At 40.0% G+C, this 19,387-nt stretch overlaps 1 pseudogene; it reads right to left on the bottom strand.

The window, feature by feature from the left end:
* Positions 1 to 9,520: 9,520 nt before the first annotated feature.
* LOC150060218 (TIM double twin CX3C motif protein pseudogene) lies at positions 9,521 to 13,054 on the bottom strand (annotated as a pseudogene).
* Positions 13,055 to 19,387: the final 6,333 nt, after the last annotated feature.

Genomic DNA, 19,387 nt, shown 5'->3' with positions numbered 1-19,387 from the left:
ACCCTAAACCTCACCCTAGCCCTAACCCCAACCCTTACCCTATCCCTAACCTAAACCTAACCGACCCTAACTCTAAACCTAATCCAAACCCAAACATTAAAACAAACCAGAACCTGACGCCAACACTAACCCTTACCTTAACCCTAACACAAATACTAACCCAAAGCCTAAACTGAAGCCTAACCCTAACCGGCCATCTAACCCGAAGCAGAAACCTAACCCTAACACTAACCCTAAACCTAATCCTAACTCTAACACTACCCCTGAATGTAACCCTAACCAAAACCTGACTCAAACCTAACCTGAACCCTAAACCTAGCACTAACCCTAACACCAAGACTAAAATCCAGACCCTCACATGAAAATTAACACTAACCCTAACTTGAACCCGAAACAGAACCTGAACCCTAACCCTAATCCTAAATCAAAACTTAAACCTAAGCTGAACCCGAACCCAAACTCAAACTCTAACCAAAACCTTGACAAAACCCCTAACCCTAACCTAACCCTAACTGAAACCTTGCCCTAACCCTAACACCAAACCTAACCTGAAACAGAACCCTAATCCTAACCCTAAAACTAACCCTAACCCGAAATCAATCCCGAGCTCTACCCAAGCCATAACAAAAACCCGAACCCTAAACCTAAACCTAACCATAACCCTCAACCTAATCCTAACACTCACCCTAATCCAAACCAGAACCAGAACCTGAACCCTGACCCTAACCCTAACCTAAGCCATATCCGAACCCTAATAATAACCTGAACTAACCCTAACCCTAACCCTAAATCTAACACTAACTCTAATGTCGGGGTTTTTAGTCCTTCGTCCCTCCCGACCTGCAAGAGGGATAGAGAGAACACGCCCCAACCAGGACTAGCCGAAAGAGGAAAGGGTTGGCTGATGCCCCCCAGCCCTCCTTAGTCGGAGGACAATCACACCCGTCAGGGAGGCCCGTCAAGGCAGGAATTCATTTATTGAGGAAGTACATTTAGCTAATATAGGATGCAGGAGGCAGTCAGCATAAAGGTGGGCAGGGCAGGGGGGAGGTAGATAAAAAAGGGGAATCAGGTGCCATCCAGGAGGGCGGAAGTGTTCGGGGCCAATCCCAGAGGTAGCCTTACTTTACATCACAAACCTTAGCCAAGCCTTCCAACCAGGTGACAGGCAGGTTGGATCCTAAAACCAGGAAATGAGCACTGGGCCACGAGGTAGGCCTCCTTTTCTACAACATAGGTTTCCATTTCCCTGATGTGAGGTGCCCCACACTCTAAACCAAACCCTTAACAAAACTGAAACCTAACCCTAATCCTAACCTGAACACGAACCCTAAACCTAACCCTAACCTGAACACGAACCCTAAACCTAACCCTAACCTTTAAGCCAAATGTAACCTTACCCTAACCCAAAACCTAATTGGAACCCTAACCAGCACCCAAACCCTAACCTTATACTAACATTATCCTAAATCTAACCGGAACCCTAACCCTAACCTGAACCCTAACCCTAACACTAGCCCTAAAACCAACCCTAACACTAACCTAATCCTAATCCTGAACCAAAATCTAACTCGAACCCGAGCTGGAATCAGAACCCTAACCCTCATCTTAAATCAAAACCTAAACTGAAGCTGTACCCAAGACCTAGACCACTCTCAAAACCAAATCCTAACCCTAACGAGAACCCTAATCCTAACCTGAACACGAATCTTAACATTAACACTAACCTAAACCCTAAACCTAACCCTAACCAGAAACAGAAGCTTAAACAAAACCTGAGCAATAACCCTAACACTAACCCTAACCCAAACCCCACACAGAAATCTAACCAGAACCCTAACCTTAAACCAAATTGTAACCCTCACCCAAATCCTAAACCTGGAGGTGAACCCTAACACTAACCCTAACACTAACCAGAAAACTGGACCTAATCCTAACCCTAACTCTAACGCTTTCCCCAATCCTAACCCTAACCCTAACCTTAAACCTAACTCTAAACCTAACCCCCAAACTAACCCTAAACTTAACCCTTACCCTTACCCAACCCTAACCTGAACCCCAACCCTAACACTAAACCTAAGATCAACCCTACCCCAAACCAGAATCCTAAACCTAAACACAAAACTTAAGCCTAAACCGAACCCAAACCTGAAATCTAACCTTAAGCCTAACAGGAACCTGAACTTTAACCTGAACTCGAAACCTAACCCTAACCCTTACCATAACTGAAACCTAAATCAAACCTTGACCCTTACCCTAAACTGAACCCTTACCCTATACCAAACCTACCTAACCTGAACCAGAATCCTAAACCTAACCTTACCCCTAACCCAAACACAAACACAAACCCTAACCCGAACTCTAACAAAAACCCAAACCTTAATCCTAAACCTAAACCCAACCCTCAACCTAACACTAACATTCACTCAAATCCAAAACCAAACGGAACCCTAACCCTAACCCTAACCTAAACCAAACCCGAACACTAATCCTACCCTGAACTCAAACCCCAACACTAACCCTAACTCTAGCCCTAAACTAAACCTAACCCTAATCCACAACCTAATCCTAAACCTCACCCTAACCCGATCCCTAACATTAACACGAACTCTAACCTTTGCCCTAACATAAACCTAACCCGACCCTAACCCTAACCCGAACCCGAACCATAAAACAAACCAGAACCTTCACCCTAACACTAACCCTCATATTAACCCTAACCCAAATCCTTACCATAACCCAAGCCGAAACCTAACCTAACCCAAAACCTAATCCAAAATGTACACCTAATCCTAAAACTAACCCTAACATTAACCCTAACCCTAAACCTAAACCTAATCCAAATATGAGCCCGAACGCTAAACTTAACAACCCTAACCCCAAATCTAATTCTAACCCTAACCCCAAATGGAACTCTAATTCTAACCATAAAACCAAACCTAAAAGTAACTGTTAATCTTACTCTAACCCAATCCGAAACCATCACTCAAACCCTAACCCTAACACTAACACTAACCTAAATCTAACCTAAACCATAACCCGAACACTAACACTAACCCTAAATCTAAGCCAAACTCAAACTGTAACCCAATCTCGAACCCTCACCCTCACCCTAACCAGAACCCTAATCCTAACCCGAACACTAATCCTAGCACTAACATTAACCCAAAACCTAAACCTAACACTAACCATGCCCAGAAACTTAAACTGAACCCAAACCTGAATCCTAGCCCTAACAATAACCCTAATTCAAACCCCAACCCTAAAGCTAACCTGAACCCTAATAGTAGCCCTCACCCTAACTATAAACCCTAACCGGAACTAGAACCCTAATCTGAAGCCGAACCCTAATACTAACCAGGAAACTGGTTACCCTAATGCTTTCCCTAATTCTAACCTTCACCTTAAACCTAACCCTAACTTGAACCCTAAACCTAAACCTAACTCCAACCCTAACACCCAATCTAACCCTAAACCTTACCCTTATCCTTACCCTAACCCTAACCTGAATCCTAATCATAACACTTAACCCAACACCAACCCTACCTGGATCCAGAACCCTAAACCTAGACCTAACCCGAACCCAAATCTGAAATCTAACCCTAAGCGTAACACTAACCCGAACCCAAACCCTAAACCTAACCCTAAAACTCACCCAAACAGTAACCCTCACTCAAGCCGGAACCCTAACACTAACCCTAACCATTACCCTAACCCCAACCCTAACTGAAACCTAACCCATACCCTGACCTTAACACTAAACTGAACCCTAACCAGAACTCAAACCCTAACAGTAACCCTAAACCTCACCCTAAACAGAAACCTAACCCTAACCCTAAACCAAACCCTAACCCTACCCTAAACTAAGCCTAACCTTAACTCTAAACCGAAACTGAAATCGAACCCTAACTCTATCCCTAACCCAAACCCTAACCATAACCTTACCCTAATCCTCATCCAAACCTGATTGGAAACCATCACCTGAACCCTAACCCTAACCTAAATCAAACCCTAACCCAAACCTGAACCCGAACCCTAACACTAACCCTAACCATATTCCTAACTCTGAACCAAAACATAACCCTAATCCTAACCCTAACCCTAATCCTCATCCTAGCCTGAACGGAAACCATCACCTGAACCCTAACCCTAACCCTAACTCGAATCCTAACCATATTCCTAACCCTGAACCAAAGCATAACCCTAACCCGAACCCGAAACCAAACCCTAACCCTAACACTAAACCAAAACCTAAACTGAACCCAAACCCTAATCCTAATACTAACCTTAACCCTAACCACAATCCTAACCCTGAACAGAAACATAACCCTAAGCCTAACTCAAACCCTAACCCTAAACCCAACTCTAACCATAATCCCAAAACTAACCCTAACCTGAACCCTAAACCTAACACTAAACCTAACACCAATCCAATCCTGAACCAGAAACCTAAACCTAAACATAACACAATCCTTAACCATAAATTGAACACAAACCTGAAATCTAACCCTAATTCTAATCCTAACCCTAACCCAAATCCTAACCCAAACCCGAACCCTAACTCTAACCTAAACCTAACCCGACCCTAACCCTAACCCAAACCTGAACCCTAAAACAAAGCAGAACCTTCAGCCTAACACTAACATTAACCCAAACCCAAATTGTAACCTTAAGCCTAAACCAAAACCTAACCCAAACCCAAAACCTAACCTGATACAGAATCCCAACCCTAACCCTAACCCTAAACATAACCCTAACATAAACCTAACCCAAAACTTAACCCTAACCCCAACCTGAACCCTACACTAACCATAACACCAAGCCTAACCTGAACCAGAATCTTAAACCTAACCCTAAACTGAACCTGAACCTGAACATGAACCAGAACCCTAACCCTAATCCTAACCTGAACCATAACTCGAACCAAAACCCTCACCCTAACGCTAACCCTAAACCCAAACCATAACTCAAACCAAAACCCTCACCCTAACACTAGTCCTAACCCTAAGCCTAAACTGAAACTGAAACTTAACCTTATCCCGAACCCTAATCTTAACCATAACCCTAACCATAAACCAAACCTAACTGTAACCCATAACCTTACCCTAACCTTCATCCTAACCCAAACTGTAACCATCACCTGAACACTAAAACTTAACCGACACTGGAACCCTAACCTGAAGCCAAATACTAATACTAACACGTAACTGAACACTACCACTAACCAGAGAATTAGACCTAACCTTAACCCTAACCTTATGGCTTCCCCCAATCCTAACCCTAACCCTAAACCTAACTTGTACCCTAACCCTAACCCCCAAACTAAACCTAACTCAAACCCTGACCCTAACCCTAAACTAAATCCTAACCCTGAACCCAAACCAAACCCTAAACCTAACTCTAACCCTAACACCAAAACTAAAACTAACTCAAACCCTGACCCTAACCCTAAACTGAACCCTAACCCTAACACTAATCCTAACACCAAAGCAAACCCAAACCAGGACCCTAACACTAACCCTAACAATAACTCGACCCCAAACCCGAACTCTTACCAGAACCCGAACAAAAACCCAAACTCTAAACCTAAACCTAATGCTAACTCTCAGCCTAAGCCTAACCCGAACCCTAACTCGAACCCCAAACCATAACCGTAACCCTAACATTAACCTAAACCAAATCAGAAACATAACCCTAACCTGAACTCCAGCCATAACACTAACTATAACCTTAAACTGAAACCTAACCCTAGCCCTAAACTGAACCCTAAATCTAACCATACCCCTAAATTAAACCTAAGCATAACCCTCAACATAACCCTAAACCTCATCCAATTCTGAACCCTAACCTTAACTTGAACCCTAACCCTAACAATAAACTAACCCTAACCCAACCCTAAACCTTACCCAAACCCGAACGCCAAAACAAACCAGAACCCTCATCCTAACACTAACCCTAACCCTAACCCTAACCCAAATCTTAACTCTAAGCCTAAACCAAAACCTAACCCAAACCAGAAACCTAACCCTAACATGAACTCTAACCCTAATGCTAATCCTAACGTAACCCTAACTTAAACCTAAACCAAGCCCTGACCCTAACCCTAACCTTCCAGCCACACAAGCTACTAATTGTATCTTGGGGACAACCTACTCAATAACTGAGACCTCATCATATCTGATGAGGCACAATTAAGGCCAATAATTTTATTGAAAGATTTTATTAACACTGGATTTTACATCATATTTCAAATATCATGTTAAACAAACACATATTCTAGAATGGTATCTCTATACGTAATCACTGGCACATACATTTTAGCACATAATTAGAATTAAGCTGAGGGTTTATATGTCATAGATACATATCAGTCTATATAACATTATGTCTATAGAGTATATAGACCATCACAGATTTTTATGTCAATGTAGTTATTTTTATATCTCCAAGACCATGTCCATAACTTTGGGTACCCAAATATTGAGTCATCACTCTTGTACTGTTTGGATCTAATATCTACCTATTAAGGAGACTGTGTACCTTATGTTCTTTTGGTCTTGACTTATCTCACTCAACGTGATTCGCTGTAGTTTCATCCACTACCCAGCAAATGTCATTAGTTTATCTTGTCTGTTGGCTATGTAAAATTCCATTGTATATAAGTAAGTACTACATTTTCTGTATCCATTCATCTGCAGTAGGGTATATGGATTGTTTCCATTGCCTGGCTATTGTGAATAGTGCAGAGATGAACATAGCTGAGCAGGTGTCCTTATCATATCCTGGGTTATGATGCTCAGGAGAGATGCACACATCATGATATGGCACAATCATAGGGAAGGTCTATTTTTAGTTTTTTGAGAAATCTCCAAACTGCCTTCCAGAGTGGCTCTACTAGTTTACATTCCCACCAGCAGTGCAGTAGGATTCCTCTTTCTCCACAGCCCCACCAGCATTTGCCATTGTCTGAGTTCAGAATTCTGAGATCAGAATACTGGGCATTGTAGTTGGGTTAAGGTGGTATCTTAAGGTTGCTTATATTTGCATTTACTTTATGATCATGGATGATGAGCATTTTCTCATGTTTTTCTGCCATTTTAACCTCCTCTTTTAATAAGTCTCTCTTTAGTTTCCCAGTTAGTGATTGGTTTGTTGGGTTCGGTGTGGGGGATTATTTTCTTGCGTTCCCTGTAGATATTGGTTATTAAGCATTTGTCCTATGTATTATTGGTAAATATCTTTTCCCAATTGGTTGACTGTATACTTTAGTAGCTAAGCATTTGTGCAGAAACTTTTTATTTTTAGGCAGTCCCATTTATCGAGTCTCTCCAATCTGTTGTAACCCTGGGATTCTGTTCAGGAAGTTTTTGCCTGTGCCGGTGAGTTCCAGTGTCTCTCCTATTCTATCATGTAGCAGTTTCAGGGTTTCAGGTCTGATGTTGAGGTCTTTGATCCATTTTAAGTTAATGCTTGTGCATGGTGATAGGCTGTGATCAATTCTTAGTTTTCAGCATGTGGCTGTCCAGTTTTCCCATCGCCAATGATTGAAGAGACTGTGTTGATTGCACTGTATATCTCTGGCTCTTTTGTTGATTATAGGTATGTGGTTTTAGTTCTGGATCTTCTGTTCCACTGATCTTCTGGTCTATTTTTGTGCCATTACCATACTGTTTTTATTATTATGGCTCTGTAGTACAGTTTGAAGCCTGGTATTGTAATACCACATGCATCGTTCTTTTTGCCTGGAATAACTTTGGCTACTCCAGGTCTTTTGTTGTTCCACATGAACCTTTGGATTTTACCTTCTGTTTCAGTATAGAATGTCCTTGGGATCTTGATGGGGTTTTCATTGAAATTGGATATCAATTTTGACAGTATGGCCATTTTTCACTATGTTATTTCTCCCTATCCATGGGCATGATGTTTTTCCATTCCTTGTATCCTCTTTGATTTCTTTCTTTAGTCATTTATAATTTTTCCTGTTTAGTTACCAATTTTAAGGTAAATGGTTCTAGTCTTTCTCCATTTAGTATGATACTGGTTGTAGGTTTGTCACATATGGCTTTAATTATTTTAAAGAATGTTCCTCCTATTCCTATTTTCTGTAGGGCTTTCAACATTCATGGATGCTATATTTTGTTAAATGCCTTCTCAGCATCCAGAGAAATTATCATATGATTCATATGTAGTGTTTTAACCCATATGGACACATAATCTGTCGTGGTAACAATTCCTTCAGAAATTTCCTCTGGGTGTCCCTCAATTGATGAGTGGATCAACAAGATGTGGTATTTATACACAATGGAATTCTATGCTGCTGTCAGAAAGAACGACATCGCCCCATTTGTGGGGAAATGGAAAGACTTAGAAACAACCATATTAAGTGAAGTAAGCCAGACTCAAAGGAACATAGGCTCAATGGTTTCCCTCATTTGTCATAATCAGTAGAAACCTTGGGCTCTCCTAGCAGAGATTCACAATAGAGCAAAACCTAGATACATAAGACAATACAGTATGACGCTAAATGAAAGGACCTCTTTGATATAAAAACAAAAGCCATATAATGAGTGATTGTTGTCCTTAATGTACTATGTTATCTCTCATCTCTTTTGCTGTCCCTTGGTTATCTCATATTGTTACAGTATCTCACTTTGTTATCTGATATATTGGATATATTTGTATTTGGTTATTTGAAATTGAATAGGGAAGGGGGGAAAACCAAGATGGGTGGGAGTGGGGGAGGGAAATGGGAACCAAGACATGAGAAAGGGTATCAATGTATGTGAAGTAATGCACCTTCTATCTGGTGAATGTAATGTAACCCTTCTATTAATTACAATAAAAATATATGAAAAAAGAAGTTTCCTCTGGGGGGAAAATGCATGCTTTACAGTGAACATTTTAATGAGAACAATTATATTATAAAATATTATAAAAAATAATGAATCATAAAACAAGCCAGTAACATAGCTATAATATCACCAAGTATTGTGTACTTTTTGTGATTGTGTGTTTCCTGCTACTAGCTCTTTCCTGTTGGTTTCTAAGTACATTCCTCTGGTGCTTCTGAGTGATGCATTCTGTCATGTGAGACACTCTTGATGCCACTTCAGGAAAAGTCTATAGCTAAAGTGGAGGACTTAAACAACTACCTTTCTAATTAGCTCAGTAGACAGCTGTGGTTCTCTTCTGCTCTAAAACTGTATAAAACTGAACAAGGGTCTTAATCTCTTGACTCTGTCTTGGGTGTGCGTATTCCCACCTCCATCTCTGCCACTGAGAAAGCATCTACAGTGAACTTATTCAGTAACAAAATATGTTTCAGTTGATTTTCCCACTGTGGTTACCAAGTGCCTCTTTTTGGGAGATGAATTTAAAACTCTAATGGATGAGTACCCGTTTATAGACTTCCTAATTCCTGAAGAGGAGCAGGTTCTCCAAATGTGAGGTCATGAGTGTAGACCCCATTAGTTCATCTCCATGATCTCCACCTTAGCCGTTTGTGTCATTCGGCATCCTCTCATCTCCCCTTTAGGAAGTCTTTCAGAACTGGCACTTGATACTTGGCAAAATTATCCTTGTAGTCGTCCCTTCCATCTAAGATGAATTTCTTCTTTGCTGAGAGTGTAGACTGGTAATGCTTGAGAGAAAAGCCTTTCTCTAATACAAGCCTGTTCTTAGAAAAGGGGCTCAGGAGGCCTGGAGTTTGGCCTAGTGGTAGAGTGCATGCCTAGCATGCACGAAGACCCGGGTTCGATTCCTTGGTACCACATACTTAGAAAAAGCTAGAAGTGATGCTGAGGCTCAAGTGGTAGAGTTCTTGCCTTGAGAAAAATCCAAGGACAGTCCTCTGGCCCTGAGCTTAAGCCCAGGACTGGCAAAAAAGAAAAGAAAAGAAAAGAAAGGGGGCTCTGGGCTACTACTAATGCTGGAATGAAAGGATGTATATGACTTTTCAGGTAGTTAAGAACCCCTGTTTAACAAATGAGTATAAGGCTTGAGTGATACTAACACTAGTACTGTACAAATTTGCTAAAGAACCAGGTAGGTCCTGACATTTGGTAGACTAACATTTTGAAAAATGACAAATTATTAGAAAAATGCAGAGATGCAATACAAGAGAAAGTACCACCATAGTTACACTGTACAATAACTTAAACAGAAATGAAGCATAATCTATGGTAACATTAACAAGTAAGACATTAGATTTTTATTTTTGTCAGTCATAGGGCTTGAACTCATGGCTTTGGTACTGTCCCTGAGGCTCAAGGCTAGTCCTTTATCACTTTGAGCCACAGCTCTGCTTCCAGTTTTCTGTTGGTTAATTGGAGGTAAGAGTCTTATAAGCGTTCCCTTTGGATTGCTTTAAATGTTAGCAATCCTCAGATCTCAGCCTCCTGAATAGCTAAGATTACAGGTGTGAGCCAACAGTGCTAATCTACCTAGGTTTTTAATGGGACACATGAGCTTACTGAATTCAGGTTGGACTGTCAGCAATACTGCTAATATTTGATAATTCAACTATTTTTTTTTGCCAGTACTAGGGCTTGAGCTCAAGGCCTGAGCACTATCCCTGTGCTTTATCAAGGTTAGCAATCTACCATGTGAGCCCTAGCACCACTTCTGTTTTTTTTTTTTCTGTGTATATGGTAGTGAGGAATTGAACCCAGGGCTTCACACATGCTAGCCAAGCACTCTATCACCAAGCCACGCTCAACTAATTTTGTCTTAACTCATTAGAGGCTGGTTTAAAATTTTTTTTGCAAGTGTTGGGGCTTTAAATCAGGGTCTGGGTACTGTCCTTTGGCTTTCTCAAGGTCAAAAATTCTTATAGAGGCATGTTGCTCAGAGTGGAAGAGACTTGAATTCTATCAGAAGAGCATGAGATAAATCTAACTTATTCAAAATAGGACAAGAAGTGCTATTTAAAACTAATCTTCATTTTGAGGCAAGCTATTTTTATCCTATGTCTGTATTAAAGACAAATGGATACTAAATCTGAATTTCCTGTATGTGGCTATTTTGGTTAATAAATTACATGTAAATACACTGTCATTGATAATTTGCCACATTTTATTGTCTTAATTCTCCAAAGATTCAATTTCTTTTATTCTTATATTCAACTATATGTAAATGCTGCTATAGGACAGCTTCTGGAATCCACTAATATAGTTTGAGAGCTGGAGAGAATGTTTTGGCCTTTTATGTGCTTGTCCATTTGATTATGCTTTGAATAAAGGAAGGACATAAATGAACGACGTAACTGAATGAAGTCAATCACTTTTACGTTAGCGTCTCCTGTGGCTAAAGGACTAAAATTTTGAGAAATGCTTTAACCTTTTCACTAGGAGTTTAATAGTGATTTGAGTACTAGAAATAGAGCCTCATTTACTGCCATCCTCTGAAATTCAAGTGACTATACCTTAAAGATTTGTCATTGCTTCCTTTTCCTTCCATGTGTGTATATCGAATAGAGGTAGTTTAATTTATTCTTTCCCTATGTGAATCCCTTTGATGTTCTTCTCTTGCTTATTGCTCTGGCTAAGGGTTCCAGCACTATACTGAAGAGAAGTGGAGAGGTTTGTCATATAGGACTTTAATGATTTTAAGGAATGTACCTCCTATTCCTATTTTTTCGAGAGCTTTTAATATGAATGGATGCTGTATTTTTGTCAAATTCCATCTCAGCATCCAGAGAAATTGTGATTCTTAACTTTAGCTCTATTAATATGATGTATTACATTAATGGATTTGTGAATGTTAAACCAGCCTTGCATCTGTGGGATGAAGCTTACTTGATTATAATGTATAATTTTTAAAATTTGTTTCTGGATTCTGTTGGCTAGTATCTTATTGAGGAACTTTCTGTCTGTGTTCATTAGAGAGAGAGGTGTGTAGTTCTCTTTTTTGGTTGGGTCTTTCCATGATTTGGGGATGTGTATGACATTAGCTTCATAAAAGGAGGTTGGTATGGGTCTTTCTACTTCTATTTATCAAAGAGTTTCAAGAGTATAGGTATTAATTCATTTAAAAAGTCTTGTAGAATTAATCCACAGTGAAACTGTCTGGACCTGGGCTCTTTTTGGTTGGCATGTTGCTGATTGCTTCCATTATCTCATTGTATGAAATTGGTTTGTTCAGTTGGCTTCTCTCTTCTTGATTCAATGTGGGTAGCTTATATTTATTTAAGAAATCATCCATTTCTACTAAATTTTCCTGTTTATTTGAATATAGGTCCTGGAAGTACTTATTCATAATGTACTGAATTTCTTGAATGTCAGTCATCATTATTCCTGTAGGATCTCTAATCTTGTTTGAGTTTCCTCTACTTTTTTTGCTTACATTTGCCAGGGGTCTGTCAATTTCTTTTTCGGATATTGTAACAAATTTATTTCACATGTAACAAGAAGCATGTTGAGAAAGTTAAATATCCATCATCTAGATAGAGGTCATTTTAAAATCATACCACCAGGGGGGGAATATATATATATATATATATCATATATATATATATATATTTCACAGCATTGGCACAGCAAATAGGCTCTTATAATTTCAAGTAATAAGTTGGGGGAGAGAGACAGACAGACAGAGAGAGAGAGAGAGAGGGAAAGAGAGGGAGAGGGAGAGGGAGAGGGAGAGGGAGAGAGAGGGAGAGAGAGGGAGAGAGAGGGAGAGAGAGGGAGAGAGGGAGAGAGACAATTTGGGATGAGGTACATGTGGTCATCCACACACTTGGTCACATAACTGTCCAGCTGCCCTTTCACCTGAAGCTCCTTACTCCCTGCATCTATTGAATCTTTGGCTTTGTCATTCCAATGCATAGTGCATCGGGCCAGGCAATTCCTACTCACTGGTCACCAAGGCCTGTGCTTGAGCCAGCGGTGCATGGCAGGGCTCGATGAACTGATGTACCTGTTGCATGGACACCTGGTTATCTTCACAGCAGGTCGTGCTGCACCGGAACATAAGGCCCTGCATTGTTCTCTCTCTCCACACTCTTTACCATGGAGTCCACCGTGTTCTGCACCTAGAGCTTCTGCACCTCCACCATGGTGAGCCCGTGCTGCGCTGCGCAGGGCCGGCACCCACATGGACTCACCACTTTTCCTGCCCCCTGACACTGAGAGGGGGGGTCTGTCAATTTGGTTGACTCTTTCAAACAACCAGCTTTTTGATAATATATCAAGTTTATGTATAGTGGATTTTATTTCAATCTCTGATATTTCCAATTTTATTTTTGTTATTTCCTTCTAGGAGTTTTAGAAATAACCTTTTCTTGTTCCTCTAGGTGCTTCAATTTCTTCTTTAGGTTGTTTACATGAGCTTCTTCTGTCCTTTTTATATGGGCTCCTAGTATGATAAATTTGCCCCTGAAGATTGCTTTTGCTGTGTCCCACAAGTTCCTTTGTGGTGTATCTTGATTGTCATTACATTCAAGAAAGTTTTGAATTTCTTCTTTGATTTGTTATGTAACCCAGGAATTTTTCAGAAGTGTGTTGTTCAGCTTGCAAATGTTTGAATGTTTTTTTACCCTTTACTATGTTGTTTAGAATTAGTCTGATTCCATTGTGATCAGAGAGAATGCTTGTATCTGCTTAAATTTTCTGTGTGAACTGTTATATTATCTATTTTAAAGTATGTTCCTTGTGCTGCTGAGAAAAATGTATAGTGTTTTGCTGTTGAGTGGAAGACTGGACATCCGTTAAGCCCAGCTGGGCTATGGTGTCATTTAACTAAAAGGTGTCTTTGCTTGTCTTTTGCTTAGCTGATCTGTCCCTTGGTGAGAGTGGTGTATTGAAGTCTCCCACTATGACTGCATTTGAGTCTATCTTATCCTGTAACTCTGAGTTTGCCTGGATGTACTTAGGTAGTTCCATGTTTGGGGAGTAAATGTTCATAACTGTAATGTTCTGGTTATGAATTGACCCCCCCTACTAAAATGTAGTGGCCATCTTTATCTTTATGTACTGATTTTACTGAGAAATTAATTTTGTCAGAGATTACAATTGCTACCCCTGTCTTTTGCATGGTGCATTGGGCTGGAATGTAGCTCAGTAGCAAAGCGCTTGCCCAGCAAGTGCAACGTCCTGGGTTCAATTCCAACAGCTCAAAAAATTGAATCTCCATAGAAACAACCATCCCATTAAAAGATGGTCCAAAGACTTAAAGAGAGTCTTCTCTGAAGGAGAAATAAGATTGGCCTATAGACACATGGAGAAATGCTCAACATCTCTGGCCATAAAAGAAATGCAAATCAAAACAACTCTAAGATTCTACCTCACTCCAGTTAGAATGGCCAGGATCAAGAATACTAATAACAACAGATGCTGGAGGCTATGTGGCTAGGAGGGATCACTACTACACTGTTGGTGGGAGTGCAAACTCGTTCAACCACTATGGAAAGTAGTATGGCAGTTCCTCAAAAGACTAAACATAGAGCTCCCCTATGACCCAGCAATTCCACTACTTGGCATTTACCCAATTGTCCAGAAACAAGGACATACTAAGTCCACTATCACAACAATGTTCATTGCACCACTATTTACCATAGCAAAGATATGGAACCAACCCAGATGCCCCTCAGTTGATGAGTGGGTCAACAAGATGTGGTATTTATAAACAATGGAATTCTATGCTGCTGTCAGAAAGAACAACATCGCCCCATTTGTGAGGAAATGGAAAGACTTAGAAACAACCATATTAAGTGAAGTAAGCCAGACTCAAAGGAACATAGGCTCAATGGTTTCCCTCATTTGTCATAATCAGTAGAAACCTTGATCTCTCCTAGCAGAGATTCACAATAGAACAAAATCTAGATACATAAGGCCATATAGTATGATGCTAAATGAAAGGACCTCCAGGATATAGAAACAAAAGCCATATAATGAGTGATTGTTGTCCTTAATGTACTGTTATTTCTCATCTCTTTTGCTGTCCTTGGTTATCTCATATTGTTACAGTATTTCACCTGGTTATCTGATATATTGTATATATGCATATTTGGTTCTTTGAAGTCGGATAGGGAAGGGAGGAAAACAAGATGAGGGGTGGGAGTGGGGGGAGGGAAATGTGGACCAAGACATGAGAAAGGGTATCAATGCTTGTGAAGTAATGCACCTTCTATCTGATGAATACAATGTAACCTTTCTATTAATTACAATAAAAATATATGGAAAAATACCAAAAAAGTATAACATTGAAGATAAAAAATTGTATCTTCATAAATTTAGGTGGAATTTAATTATCTCGGGGAAGACAGTGTTCTTACTAAATTTAAAGACTTATGGAGTCAAAGGAAACTCGGAATTGGTTCTGGAGTATCTACACCATGATAAGCAACAAATTGAAATGGAAGTAATAGTTGTCAGCCTTTACAAACTGATTTACATATGCACATTTAGAAAAACTTAATTGCAAAAATTTGTGACAAATTTGATATGGGACCTAAAAAATTTAACATTGCAGTATATGATCCTCTCCTTTATTTCAATCACGACTCAGATATGTGTTAGCACCTTTAAAGAAGTACTTTAGCCATTAACTCAAATATCTTAAGAATATTAAATAATATTGCAAACAATAAAACCAAATGATGTAGTTTATTTTCAGGTTATACTGTAGACATATTTTTGTTTAATTCTGTAATTCCTTCTTGATGATACATAACAACGCATTGTCTATGCTCACCCTGTATCTTTCCATCTTTCCAAACTCACATAGTTGCATATTTCTTACACATTTCATTCAATTTTTACGTATTATAATCCTGTCATCTCTAAATAGTCGAATAAAGTTCCCTTCCTTCTTTAAAAAAAAAAATAGAGCAAACCATTTTTCTCTTTTTTGCCAGTCCTGGGCTTGAGCTCAGGGCTTGAGCACTGTCCTTGGACTTTCTCAAGGCTAGAGCTCTACCACTTGAGCCTCAGCACCACTTCCGGCTTTTTTCTATGTATGTGGTACCGAGGAATCGAACCTGGGTCTTCATGCATGCTAGGCAAACACTTAACCACTAGGCCAAACTCCCGGCCCCCAGAGCAAACCATTTTTAATAGGGTCTGCTTGCACCACAGTTGATGGCAAGGGCATATGTAATGGAGACTAGATCTTCCAGAAGGCTGTTTTCGTGAGTTTTTGTCTGAATCCCTCACTCAGCTGTTCCGCCACCTCATGGCTAAAATTATGTAGTCTAATTCAGGGGGGGCAATATGTTCATGCTTGTTTTTTTATTCAGCATAGTTACCTCTAGCCTCTTACCTGTGTCCCAGGATCTAGTCCTGAATTTCCTCAGAACCATATGGGAAACGATGGTGAATAGTACCTCAAGTACTAACCTGGATTTTAAGCTGATTTGTTCCTTTCCAAATGGAACACCATCTCCATATTGCTCATGTTCCTCTGTGTGAGGCTCTGTGTTAGTGCTGAGTATAATCTAGGCCGGGGGTTTCTGATGACCTGCTGACCATTCACAGCAATGCTCTTCTGCCATAAAGAGGAGTATCACTAGTTCAGATAATTCATGCAAAGGTGTGCCTAGGCAAACCTGGACTGGGCAAGTTCTACTGACTGTGCAAGTGGCTCTAGTCATGTAAGCTCTATTAAATAATTTCCCTCACACGCTGACATGGCTATCCCTGGAATAGCCTTTAATCTATAATCAGAGAACCAATTCTCTTATCTGTGAGATTCATCTGAATCAGAGGGTCTTGCACTTGATGAAAAGCTGCATTTGAGTGTTACATTGATTACTGAAGAAGGTCCATAGCTGCCTTGTCCATGTTGCAATCATTTTCCAAAAGTTTTTTTTTTCAGCAGAGCAAAGCCTAGTAATTCTTTGAAGCAAAGACCTTCTTTATGATTTTTTAATTTCATTTGAGGTAATGTGGGGTGGCTGGGTTAGAACTAATGAAACCGAGTAGATGTTAGAGGGGCAAGGTACTTGGGAGACTGTGGGAAAACTTACTGAAACCCTGGAAGAAGTTAAAAGGTACAAATTGTTATCCTACTAAGACAGGGTTTGAGGAGCTCTGACAAAAACTTGAATGTGTATCAGAGTTGTGTGTAGATTTGGGATATTGTGGCCAGTTTCCTGACTTGTTCAAGGTATGAAGAAATGTCTCCTAGGATATTTGTCTCGCTATAATGAGGAGTGCTGAATGCAGGTATGTGGCATGCATCTAAGGGCAGCACTCACAGAATGGAAAGGGAACAATTCTGTCCATTCAGGTTCTTTGGAGTTGAAAATGCAAAAGACGAATTGGAGGCAATACCTGTGCTGGAAAAAAAACTGAATGTATGTAGGCACAGGAACTCTTCATGCCTTATTGCTGGGTACATGTTCTTCCTATCCTGCTAACTCTAGAAGGTAAGCATCAGAGTGTAGTGTGGCAGTACCCTGCAATCTCAGATGAAGGGAAAAGTTACTCACTCTTACCTGCAATGATGTCTTTCTACTGAGGATTAATGTAACAACTTCATACTTTTGTTACTACTTCCACAATTCCCATACCCAAATCTTCATTTTAGATCTCACAGTTTTGCTTCCAGTCAGATACCCGGTCAGTTAGGCTACTGCCCATTGCCTAGATGTCTGTGCAAATCCTTTAGTCTCTTTATCGCTCACACAAGAAAAGATGCATTGTGTTCTTTCAAATTTATTTGAGGATACCAGGTATTAACTTGGATGAACTAGTAGTAGTTTTTATTCTGCAGATGTCAGTTTCTTCATAGGCTGCAGAGTAGAACTGAGATATGAGGAGGAGGACCAATAACTGTTCTGTTTTGGGGGGAAGGTGTTTAAAGTAGGACTAGAATTAAAATTCTTAGACTTACAAGGTTAGTATTTTCTTGAGTCACATCTTTGCCTGTCCTGGGCTTGGGCTCAGGGCCTGAGCACTGTCTTTGGATTTTCTCTAGACTAGTGCTCTACCACTTGAGCCACAGCACCACTTCTGGTGTTTTTTTTTTCTATGTATGTGATACTAAGGAATTGAACCGGGCCTTTGTGCATGCTAGGCAAGCAGTTAGCACTAGACCAAATTCTCAGCTCCTTTCCTGCCTTTTTTTTTTTTGCCAGTCCTGGGCTTGAGCTCAGGGCCTGAGCACTATCCTTGGACTTTCTCAAGGCTAGAGCTCTACCACTTGAGCCTCAGCTCCACTTCCAGCTTTTTTCTATGCATGTGGTACCAAGAATTCAACCCGGGTCTTTGTGCATGCTAGGCAAGCTCTCTACCTCTAGGTCAAACTCCCGGCCCAATTTCCTGCCTTTTTGATGGGCATTTTGAAGATGGAATCTTGTGGACCTGTCCCTTCAGGATGGACTTAAATTATGAACCTGCATTTCTTGTCAGCTTTAACTTGGTAAATTTATACAATAGGTTTACTAATTCAGATAGATCATCTAGACTATTAGCTAACTATATTAGTTATTAGGCTATTAGTTGACTATTAGCTCTCTTGTTTGCCTGTTGCTGGTATCTTCACATAGAATCACATAGAAAACTTAAGGAAGAGAACTTTGTTTTTGATGCTTTGGCATGGATTAATTTTTGTATAACTGTTAAAGTAGGGAGAAATCCAATGAAGACCCAAATTATTTTGGCTCCTCATAGAGGAAATGAGAGTTAAAGATATGAGGGGTAAAAACTTAAATAACACAAGCATCTAGGAAATCCAGCCTGGTATTCTTTTTTTTCTTGTAATTGACTTCATTATTGTTATAGAGGTGAAGTACAAAGGGATTACAATTCTATGAGTCAGGTAATGAGAACATGTTCTTCTTACCCTGTCCTCTGTTCCATCACTCTCTCCAAGGTCCTCCCCATGCTGTCCTCATCCAAATGTTGAATAGGTCACTTTCATCAGAGTCTAGTGGGTTCTGCTGCTGGACAGTCTCACCTTTTATCCTGGAGTTCTCTACCCTTCCTCCAACCCTAATGAAGATGTATACCTGAATATGTCATTGATAAGTTGAAAAAGACAGAATCTTCAAAAACTAAAAACTTAAAGGAGGAAAAAGTCTCTTGTACTGACAGAGAAATGGCACCTACACAATGGAATTCTGTGCTGCCATCAGAAAGAATGACATGGCCCCATTTGTAAGGAAATGGAAAGACTTGGAAAAATTGATATTAAGTGAAGTAATCCAGACCCAAAGGAACATAAGTTTCCCTCATTTATAATAATTAGTACAAACCTAGGACTTTCCTAGCAGAGGATTACAATAGCTCAAAACCTAGATACATTAGGCCATATAGGATGAGGCTAAATGAAAGGATCTCCAGGATATGGAAACAAGAGCTTCATGTGATTGTTGTCCTTAATGTACTATGTCATTTCTCTTCTCTTTTGTTGCCCTTTGTTTAATCTCATAGTGTTACAGTACCTG

Source organism: Megascapheus bottae, chromosome 7, assembly GCF_031878675.1.
Source record: "Megascapheus bottae isolate mThoBot1 chromosome 7, mThoBot2.hap1, whole genome shotgun sequence".
NCBI classification, from domain to species: Eukaryota; Metazoa; Chordata; class Mammalia; order Rodentia; family Geomyidae; genus Megascapheus; species Megascapheus bottae.
Note: the sequence above shows the minus strand (reverse complement) of the source record. Positions and strands in the feature narration are given on the sequence as shown.